The sequence below is a fragment of the Drosophila gunungcola genome, unplaced genomic scaffold (assembly GCF_025200985.1).
Source record: "Drosophila gunungcola strain Sukarami unplaced genomic scaffold, Dgunungcola_SK_2 000019F, whole genome shotgun sequence".
NCBI classification, from domain to species: Eukaryota; Metazoa; Arthropoda; class Insecta; order Diptera; family Drosophilidae; genus Drosophila; species Drosophila gunungcola.
Genome location: NW_026453201.1, coordinates 146251 through 156718, shown reverse-complemented (window position 1 = coordinate 156718; position 10468 = coordinate 146251).

Genomic DNA, 10468 nt, shown 5'->3' with positions numbered 1-10468 from the left:
ACTCTTCTAAATACTTCCGATAGGTTACGCATGTGCTCCGATGACGTTTATATCATCCTGATACGCGAAGGCGTGCGGTATCATTTCGGGTCCTATTACCTGGTCCAACGCCCGCTGGAATGTGGCTGAGGCCGAGTGTAAACCGCACTGTGAATGCGATGTACTGCCTGCTGGCTGCCTCCAACGGTATCTGCCAGTACCCGTTCTTTAAGTCGAGGCTGCTAATGTATTAAGCTTCCCGTAGTTGGTCCAGGATATTGTTGATCACCGGCATCGGGTGTGGGTTCTTCAGGGACTTTGCGTTAATTTGCGTGAAATCCTCACTTCGCCTCCATTTCCTCACCATGACTATTGGTGAGCTGTACGGACTACTTGACGGCTCGATGCCGCCATTTTCGAGTAGCTCGTCTTCTTTGGCGTTGATCTCGCCCTGCATTTTTGGATTTTTCGGATAGTACCGCTGTTTGACCGGCTGATCGTTTTTCATGGTGATCCTGTGTACTGCCACGCTTGTTTTGCTGAACGCTTATATACATTACGCATTAATTAATTCATTTTTGTTTTTTTTTTTTTTTCATTTCTCCTATTGTTCCAATGGGAGCTATATGCTATAGTCCTCCGATCCGGCTCGTTTCGACTTATATACTACCTGCAATTGAAAGACAACATTTGGGAAAGTTTCATGCAGATAGCTTTTAAACTGAGAGACTAGTTTGCGTAGAAACGGACGGACAGACGGCCAGACGGACATGGCTAGTGGTGCTGATCAAGAATAAAGGGTCGGAGATGTCTCCTTCACTGCGTTCCAAACTTCTGACTGAAATTATAATACCCTCTGCAAGGGTATAATGACTGAAAACAAGAGCGCACGCTGCAAATCCTTCTCCCAGCACCACAATGCATTAAAGCTGGATCTCTGGCAGGAAATAACTCCAAATACACGGGGATCCGTGAAGTTTTTAGAAACTGTGGTGGTCTCCATTTCAAACCCATCAAACAACACCATCAGCTTCTCTTCCTTGTCGTCCAAGTTGGCAAATACCTCGGTCGCATTAGGAATGTCCTGCTGAGCATTGAAGAGTTGAGTAAACTCACTCATATTCATTTTTTTTAAATCCATTTCTTTTGGATTTGCCAAAATTCACAAGTAAACAAGCCCAGATCAGCTTTTCGTGCCACTCACGTGTCGGAGTAGAATTAGCTAAATGCTAATGCGCCAATGGAATCAGGCACATTTTACTTACGTAAAATCGTATAGTTAAAAAAATGAGCAAAAAATCTCCAAAAATCGATGGCTGCTGGACTATACAAAATTTTTTTTTTACCATATGGTTTGTTATTTTACGTTCTAAACAATGGATCTAATTTTTTTGGCTCAATGTCTACTGAACTAAATTTATTTTTATTATGTTACTAACATTCCTTAAGTTTCCAAAGAACGGATTTCATTGTTGTGTTATGTTTGAATTCATAATAATATTCATTTCAAAAAATGGAAACTGTAGTACAAAGAACTATACAAACAATAAAGCATTTAAAAATAAAGTTTTTAGGTCGATAATATCGATAGTCATATTATCGAATGGCATTAGTTCATTTGATTGAATTGGTAAAAATGCATCTCCATTTCCGAAAAATCCAAAAATTCCCAAGTAAAAATCATTAAATATATATAAAAATCGGAATCAGAGCCCAATTTACAGCCTTCTACTCGCAACAGCGTGTTGTAGCGATTTTTTACCGATTTTTTCTAGCACATGTACCTCTTACGGAAGAAAAAGTTGCTTGCAAAACTGGATAAATGAGATATGTACGTACCTGAGACATCAACTGATCCGGGCGAATGTTTTCAAACGCAGGCGAAATGACTTCGTATTATAGAAGAGCTCTAAAGTCAAAAGATCTTCTATTTATAAACAAAAATTGGAGGATTACCAACTACTAGATTCGTTTGATCTCCTTATTTACGGAGCTTGTGAATCTAGCATAATCGTTAGGGATTACCTCTAAATTTTGAAATAATGGACACTATCTCTGTTTTATTTTTATATTTTTAAGTTTGAAGTCAAAAATGAACTGGAAAAATAAATTAATATATCTTATCATTTTATCATTTTTTTTAATTTAAGTGAAGTTTTCAAATAAGACCCTTAACTTTTAAGCCATTTAACAAATTTGTATAAAGCGATGCTGTTTCGCAAGCACCAATATTTTGTAAAAAAAAAAAAAACTTCGAAAAAATCGACGGTGCCACTAACGATGGTGCGACAGTGTTTTAAAAATGATATTTATAAATATCGTGCTATTTGTTTATATGTTACGATATTCAGAGCAACTTGCGTCCGCCATTTAAGGCGTCATTTAATAACCAGTGTTGGGGTGTACCTAAATAATTGTACCTAGGTAGGTACTTAAGAATTTATGATACCTAATACTTTACCTAGGTTAAAGAATGTGAGACAACGTTTTACCTTTCACAAGAAAAGGTTTTTATTTGCCTTAAAAATTTAGGTGTTTTTAGGTATTTAGGTACTGATATTCTTTTGTTTTCAAATAAGCTTGATACCACATAATTTAATTTTGCAATATGTTCGCCAATCTGGTAATAACAAGAACATAATTGGAGAAAAGTTAATTCCACCGCATATGCAAGCTATAAGATGTTTCTTTTTACTACCAGACTTAATTGCCAGAGCGTGTACAAATTATGTTTTAGTTGTGCAGCCACGCGCTGTCCCTCGCCGGTGTCCGTGAGGGTGAGGAGTTGCGATCCAATTGCCACCGTGGCTGGTCCGGGGAAGGGGTGATGACGTAATTGCCACCGTGGTTGGCTGCTCTTATGGATGAGCCGGGCGGTTGCCACTGGCTCTCTTCTCTCTTCTTATGAAGACTACGTTGGGAGTAACTAACTCCGTTGCTAACGGCCCTTAAGGCTCGATAACCAATTTCAATTAATAGAGTAAATGTTGACGGCCACTGCCGGAGTTTTATATTCAAGCCAATGCTTTTTATTGAATGTCAAAATTAAAACTAAAACTTATATGACTTTACGTAAGCTATGCGCGGCCGGCAAGCCGACCGCTCGTGCAGCAAAGTGCTGACACTAGCAAAATCAACATAACTCACCATACCGTGCACCGCCAAGAACCAGGCACGGCCCCTAAAGACGCTTATGCTGATTTTGCAACTAAACACTAGGGTGATCCAATAATCACCCAAGATCTGTATCGACTTATGATTACTCCTTAACAGTGTTAACATACACAATATCATAATTCATGTACAACTTCGTTAAAATTATAAAAAAAATATATTTTAAAATGTTTTTTAACCGTTGTTGTACCTTGTACATAACTTAGATACTTCTCAAATTGTCTACATTTACCATACCTAGATACTTATTTTACCTAGATCCAAACTAGCACCTTTCCCAACTCAGCCTATAAGCAATTTTAGGGCGTACCTAGATATTTATACCTATGCGCGTACCTCTGAAACATTTTTCGATACCTTATACCTAGGTAAACAAAAATGTGAGGATACCTTTTACCTTACCTACTGCTTCATTTTCATTCATTACAATTATTTTACATTTTTTAACGTTTACACCTCCTGGGTGAAATACATATGTAAGGCCTGCCTCCTGAATTTTTTTAACTGAGATCAAGTTTTCCGGGATTTTAGGACAGAATAAGACATCTTTAAGCTCAATTTATTCGGTCGAATTTGGGTACAGCTTCACTGTTCCTTTCTTTACTGCGTAAATTAATTTATCGTTCTTGGCAACAGAGATTTTAATAGGTTTATCTAATTCAGCGATGGTTTCCAACATATTTTTATTGTTGGCCAAATGGTCTGATGCGCCAGAATTCAATAAGAGCCCAATGTTAGGTTGGCTATTTGCGCGTCTCATATGATTTCCTTGACTTTGTGTAGTTGTTATATGCGCCTGTTTGCCATTTTCCTGTTGCTCCTTTTCTCTTCTTAGAGCAAAGTAATCCTTTTTAAAATGAACAGTCTTGCCACAATGAAACAATTTTTTTCTGGAATTTTATTTGTTGCGAATCTGCTATTTTTCTTATAAGATTGAGGATTGCTGCCCTATTTTATAGCCTGCATAACTTTTATACTGGTCTCTTTGCTACTATTCTTTAATTTTAGCTGGTGGTCCATCAGACGATTATTAACACAGGCCAAGGTTAAGTTGTTTTCTGCTAGCGTTTCGATTGGCGTTATAACGCCATCATACGAAGATGGCAATGTTAGCAGTAAATGCGAAATCTTGTCCATTTCTTCAACTTTTGCACCTGATGCTAACAATTCGGCAATGAGTTCGTCTTAATAACTAAGAATCGCTCTTTAGTTTTAAAGATAACAATTGCTTTCGTGTAGATAACTAGGAGGCAAAACTCTTTATCTCACAGATTGAATCTAAATTTTGCAAAACCTGTTAAACAGTATCTTCTCTTTTAGCAAAACCTAAACAAGAGTCACTTCAATGTTCGCTATTTGCGATTTTCTCCTATTTTTGCCATTCAACCAAATCTTCTTCTTCCATTTCGTCTATAACCTTTAACACATCTACTTCATTTAATAATGCCCTTATACGAAATTTCCAGATGCAATATTTTTCTCCATCAAATAACCTTATCTTACGTTTGTTTGTTTTCTCCATTTTTTTTATTTAGAATATAAAATAAAATGATACTTTTACTTAACTGCAGTTACTGCGTGGTCTGGGCCCAAAACTTAAAAGAATATACAAAAATTTCCTGGAAGCGTCCAATTGCTCCGATTTCACATTCACTGTAGCAACCTCTTTCTGTGGTCTTCTTGCACCGTGAAATATGGGCTTGACACAATATTTATCTCCCACCGATTTAATAAACCAATTAAGTTCAACTTTGTGTATAGTTTTAGTTATTTATATTTTCTTTCTTAGAACACGGCTTGTCACATGAAACTTTTCAATGAAAGAGAGAGTTGAACCAGATCAACAGAACTGAACTACGAGAACAGATATGAGACTTGATATGAAGTGAACAGTAATAAACAAAACAATAAAGTTTGAATTTAAAGTTAAAATGGCAGTGTGACCGTGAACTTATCACCAAAAAAATTTCAAGCAGTATCCATATAGTTGTCTGTGTCTCTGAGCTTCAATGAATCCGTCAATGAATGAGGCGAACAATGTAGTGTCATACCCGTCGCTGTATTCTGCGGCGTCGCTCTTCGTCGTCGACTGCATGCTGGTGTCTGACTCGTGACGGCTCCACCGAGACTCTGGATGTTTTGCGAGCCTCACTGTCGGGGCCGGCAACGTGTTTCGCCTAGCAGGCAGAACTAGATTCTGACTCTTCGCCCAGACACCTTTATCGCAAACTTTATGCCAGGACTCCCTGAGCTCGATTTAACCACGACCTAGCGACCACGCCAAACTTCTACTCCTCGTGATCCCCAGACAGTTCCTTCCACTTTCCCTAAACCGTTCTCGTAAGTCTTTCCCATGGCTGTGCTGCGTTAGCCTGTTCTTCAGACAGTTCCTCGAAAGATTTGAACTTTTCCAAAACTGCATCTCGTTCCCCAGGCAGTTCCCCGCGTGGAATTGAATTTCCCGCCCAGACATTATTATGCCCATGATGCCCCTGCCCCTGTTGCTGCACCTGCGGCGACTGCTGCTGCTCCTGTGGCGGCTGCTACTGCTCCGCCCACAGCGTGGCCTCCTCTGCCGCTGCGTCCTCCAGCCTCTGTTGTCACTCAGTGGCTGCTGCCCTCGCCGGCTCCGGCTCGCTCTCGTCGGACGAGATGGTGACGACCTCTCCTTGGTCCGACGCGTTTGGGCCTAAGTCCTCCGCCTCCGAGACCTCGCCCGTCGATTCCTCGCTAGCCTCGCTGACCGATAACGGGGATCGCGACACCAGGGGGAACGCCAGTAGCAACCAGAGTCCCGCCTCTACTTCGCCTCTGGTTGTTCCCTGGCGCACTCCTCCCCCTCTTCGCGCTCCACCTGCTCGTTGCTGATGGCGTATGTGGTCATCTCGAAGATCTTTTTTTAAAATAAGTGCAGCGCCGTCGCTGACCAAACCTCGGTTTTCGCGCATCCTCGGTTCCGTTATTCGCGTCGGCGTGTACCGGTAACGGGACTCGCTTTCCGTGTGCACGCCTCAAACGCAATCTGTGCCAGTGCGAGTTAGCCGGTAACGGTGTCTACGGCTTTTTGAACCCTCCCTGTCCCGCACTCACTCTCCTGAGTGTGTGTGAGTGTGCCAACCGTTAATTTCGATACCGCGTATCGTCTTCGCCCTTTTTTCGGTTAGGGTAGAGTGCTCCTCCGATTGGACGGAGTTGTTGTGACTGCCCCTCCTAGCCCTGCCTGGTCATGAGTTTTCGTCTTAATAATCATATAAAAATGCATAATGCATATAAAAATAATCTTAAAAAAATTTAAATAAAAATTTAATTTTAAAAACTGCCGAGTTGCAGACTGTATCCGGTGGCCTGCACGCGCAGCGAAGAAACCTCTGACCGCGCGTTCCGGGTGCAAGTGCCCGGAGTCAGACCAGAGCACTCGCAAAGCGAGTGATCGCCACGGGCAGGGACAAAAACGCTGACCCGGCACCTTGGCGACAGCGCTGCAGCCAGGCAAAGGCTTCCAGCTGCAGTTGGATAGGTTCTTTAGTTTAGTCAAAAATTGTACTCCAGAGAATTAACTCTGCATAAAATACCTATGCCCTTACGGGCGTATGGAAATAAATAAAAATATAAAATAAATACTTAACGGTTTTATAATTGTCGCCCAACTTAACGACACTTACGCGATCCAAGTGCAAGAAATTGTAAGTGAAAGTAAAAAGTAAAATTAAAATCAACGACTCACGCCATCCAGTGTAATAAGTGCAAGTGAAAATATAATTAAAAGTGCGGTCAAGAACTGGCACTAGAAAAATACGAAAATCAAACCATAATATTTCCTAAAACTTTTAACAAAGTGAACGAAAACTGAAAAAAAATACCTCTTAACAAGTGGAAGAAACCCAAAGTCTGCAACCCAAAATTTAAACAAGTGGAAGAAATCCAAAATCTGCAATCCAAAATCTGCAACCCAAAATCTAAAAAATTCCTATTAACAAGTGGAAGGAACCCGAAGTCTGCAACGGGAATTGCAAAAAATTCCTCCCTAAGAAGACAACAGCAGCGGCAGCGATAACGGCTGCAGCAGCGACAACAGCAGCGGCAGCGACAGCGGCGGCAGCGACAACGGCTGCGGCAGTACCAGTGGCGGCAAAAGCCGTCGGAACTCGAAGACGAAATAAATATAAGAACATGTGAGTAGGCTTTTTGTCCTAAGTGTTCGCTAATGCAAATATTTCAAAAATAAATTTCGTTGACACTTAAAAACGAATAAATTTCAAATTTTCCTATGCTAAATTGTGCAAAAATAAAATAAACCAATTATATTTTTTGGAGAATTTTTAGTAATCAAATTTTTTTATTTTTGATGCCTAATTTCCGTCACAAAAAATACGAAACATTTTTTTAATAAAACGTTCTTTTTGATATTTAAATTTTGTTGCAAAAAATAATAGGTGCTACAATTTTTTTTAACAAACCCTTGATTGAATATTGTGGCACCCACGATATTTTTTTTCTGACTCATGTATAGAAATAGCGACAACGTCTCATCGGACGAAGAAGTTCTAGAAGAATACAAAAAAATTTTGAAGACAAGAGTAGAAAGGCAGAAGTCAGAACAGAATCAATCTGAAAGAGATTGCCACCCATCGACCAGCAGGGTACCACACATCCGAGACAGTGTTCTTGACTTTAAAAACGCACGAACCCAGAACACAGAAGAAATGCAGGCTAAACAAATTGCGAGCATGGAAGCTGCCATAGCCTGCGCGCTCCAAAGGCAACAGGAGTTATTCGATGAAAAATTAGCTAAAATTATGGGGGAGTTATGCTCATTAAAGGATAAAACTCCGAAAATGCAGACTTTCCTGGAAAAAAAATAGAACCGGGGAAAGAATGGTAAATGGACATGGTAAAATCTGTCCCGGAATTCGACGGGAAGCAGGAAAACTATGTTTCCTGGAGGCAGGCTGCTACTGCAGCATATAGGGTATTTGAGCCATACAAAGGCAGCAGCCGACATTACCAGGCTGTAGGAATACTTAAAAATAAGGTACGGGGCGCGGCAGCGGCTGTATTAGCCTCATTTAACACAGTGTTTAACTTTCATGCCATTCTGGCAAGGTTGGATTTTACGTATGCGGACAAAACTCCAGCACACGTAATTAAACAAGAGTTAAGTCTATCAAGACAGGGAGAACTGACCCTTCTTAAATACTATGACGAGATCGAACGGAAGCTAACGCTTCTTACCAACAAAACAATCATGACTCACGACGCAACCGCGGCGGCAGTCCTAAATGAACATCAGAGAGATGACGCTTTACTCGCGTTCATATCTGGTTAAAAAAAGTCATTAAACATAGCCGTTTTCCCGGCGCAACCAAGAGACTTACCATCAGCCTTGGCATTAGCTCAAGAAGGTGAGGCAAGTAATGACAGAAGAGCTTTCGCAGCCAACTTCGCCCGCCATAGCGAGGAAAAGATATTTAGGCCGAGCAACCAGCGACAAACAGGGTGGAAACACTATGAACAGAACCAAAGCCAGGGGGCGATAAAAAAGAACCCTCACTTTGTCAGGACCCAAAAGGGAGCAACTAATCAGGGCGGTTCTTTTAAACAAAGACCATATAATAGCGCAGGTCCAAGCCAACCAGCGCCAGAACCAATGGAGGTCGACACCTCCTCCAGGTTCAAGCAGCCCACGGCGTGGCAAAAAAATAAACTTCATGCCGGAAGAAAAAACCGACGATTAGGAATATGACTTCATCGCGCAAGCAAGCACCACGGAGATAGAGGACAAGCTAGCGGCAGAAGACTCCTGCAATTTTTTTGAATAAAATCCCTGCTTCCTTACATTACACGTACGGTAGCAGGAAGAGAAATAAAACTATTACGCGACACAGGCACCTCTAAAAATTATACTACTTCACTCCCGGGGCTGAAAGGCATAGTGGCAGCGGATAAACCCTTCACAGTAAAGTCGATCCATGGCTTTACTAAAATAGATAAAAAATGTCTAGTTTCAGTGTTCAACGTAAAAACACCATTTTTCATTCTTAACGACCTTAAAGATTTTAACGGCATTATCGGACTCGACATACTTAAACAAGTGAATGCGAAGCTCGATTTTACCAGAAATGTTCTGCACATTAGCAATGGAACTTAAAAGATCCAGTTTGCTAAAGCGGAAAACGTTAACTTCATAAAAATCGATGACGAGGACGTTCCTCTGGCAATTAAAGCTACCTTCGATAAAATGATTGTAAAAAATCATAAAGCCTTCGCCGATCCGGACGAGGCACTGCCTTTCAACATAAACACATTGGCAATGATTAAAAGGGATAGGGAACCGGTATACTCTAAGTCATACCCGCACCCCATGGGTGTAACCGAATTCGTCAATGCAGAGGTTAAACAACTTCTTGCGGACGGCGTAATAAGGCCATCCAAGTCCCCATATAATAACCCTACCTGGGTTAAAAAGAAGCGATTGGTTATCGACTTTAGGAAACTAAACCAAAAAACCGTAGACGATAGATACCCTATCCCTACCATCTCGACAATACTGTCGATTATGGGCGAGTCGAAATTTTTTACGACACCCGACCTCAAGTCAGGCTTTCATCAGATAGAGCTGGCAGAAAAGGACAGAGAAAAGACAGCCTTTTCAATAAACAACGGAAAATACGAATTCTGTAGACTGCCATTTGGACTTAAGAATGCCCCGAGCATTTTCCAGAGGGCCATCGACGATGTCCTCCGGGAAGGAATTTCAAAGATATGCTATGTGTATGTCGATGACGTTATAATATTTTCCAAAACAAAAGAGAACCATGTTAGGGACGTGGATTGGGCCTTAACGAAACTCTTAGAGGCGGGCATGAGAGTGTCCCAAGAAAAGTCAAAGTTCTTTAAAAAAAAGCGTCGAATACTTGGGATTCATAGTGTCTCAAACTGGGCTACGAACTTCACCTGAGAAGATCAAAGCAATAAAAAAATTTCCCCCGCCTAGAACGTTATACGAACTCAGATCTTTCCTGGGACTAGCAAGCTATTATAGGCACTTCATAAAAACTTCGCGACTATCGCAAGACCCTTAACGAATATCCTTAAGGGAGAAAATGGTAAAACTAGCAAATATCAGTCGAGAAAAGTTGACATAGATATGACCAAGGAACAGAGAAAAGCGTTTGACAGGCTGAGAGAGATCTTGGCATCAGAAGACGTTCTGCTATCCTACCCGGACTTCAAAAAGCCATATGTCTTGACGACTGATGCGTCAGGCTCTGGATTGAGAGCAGTACTATCGCAAGATAGCCGCCCCGTCACTATG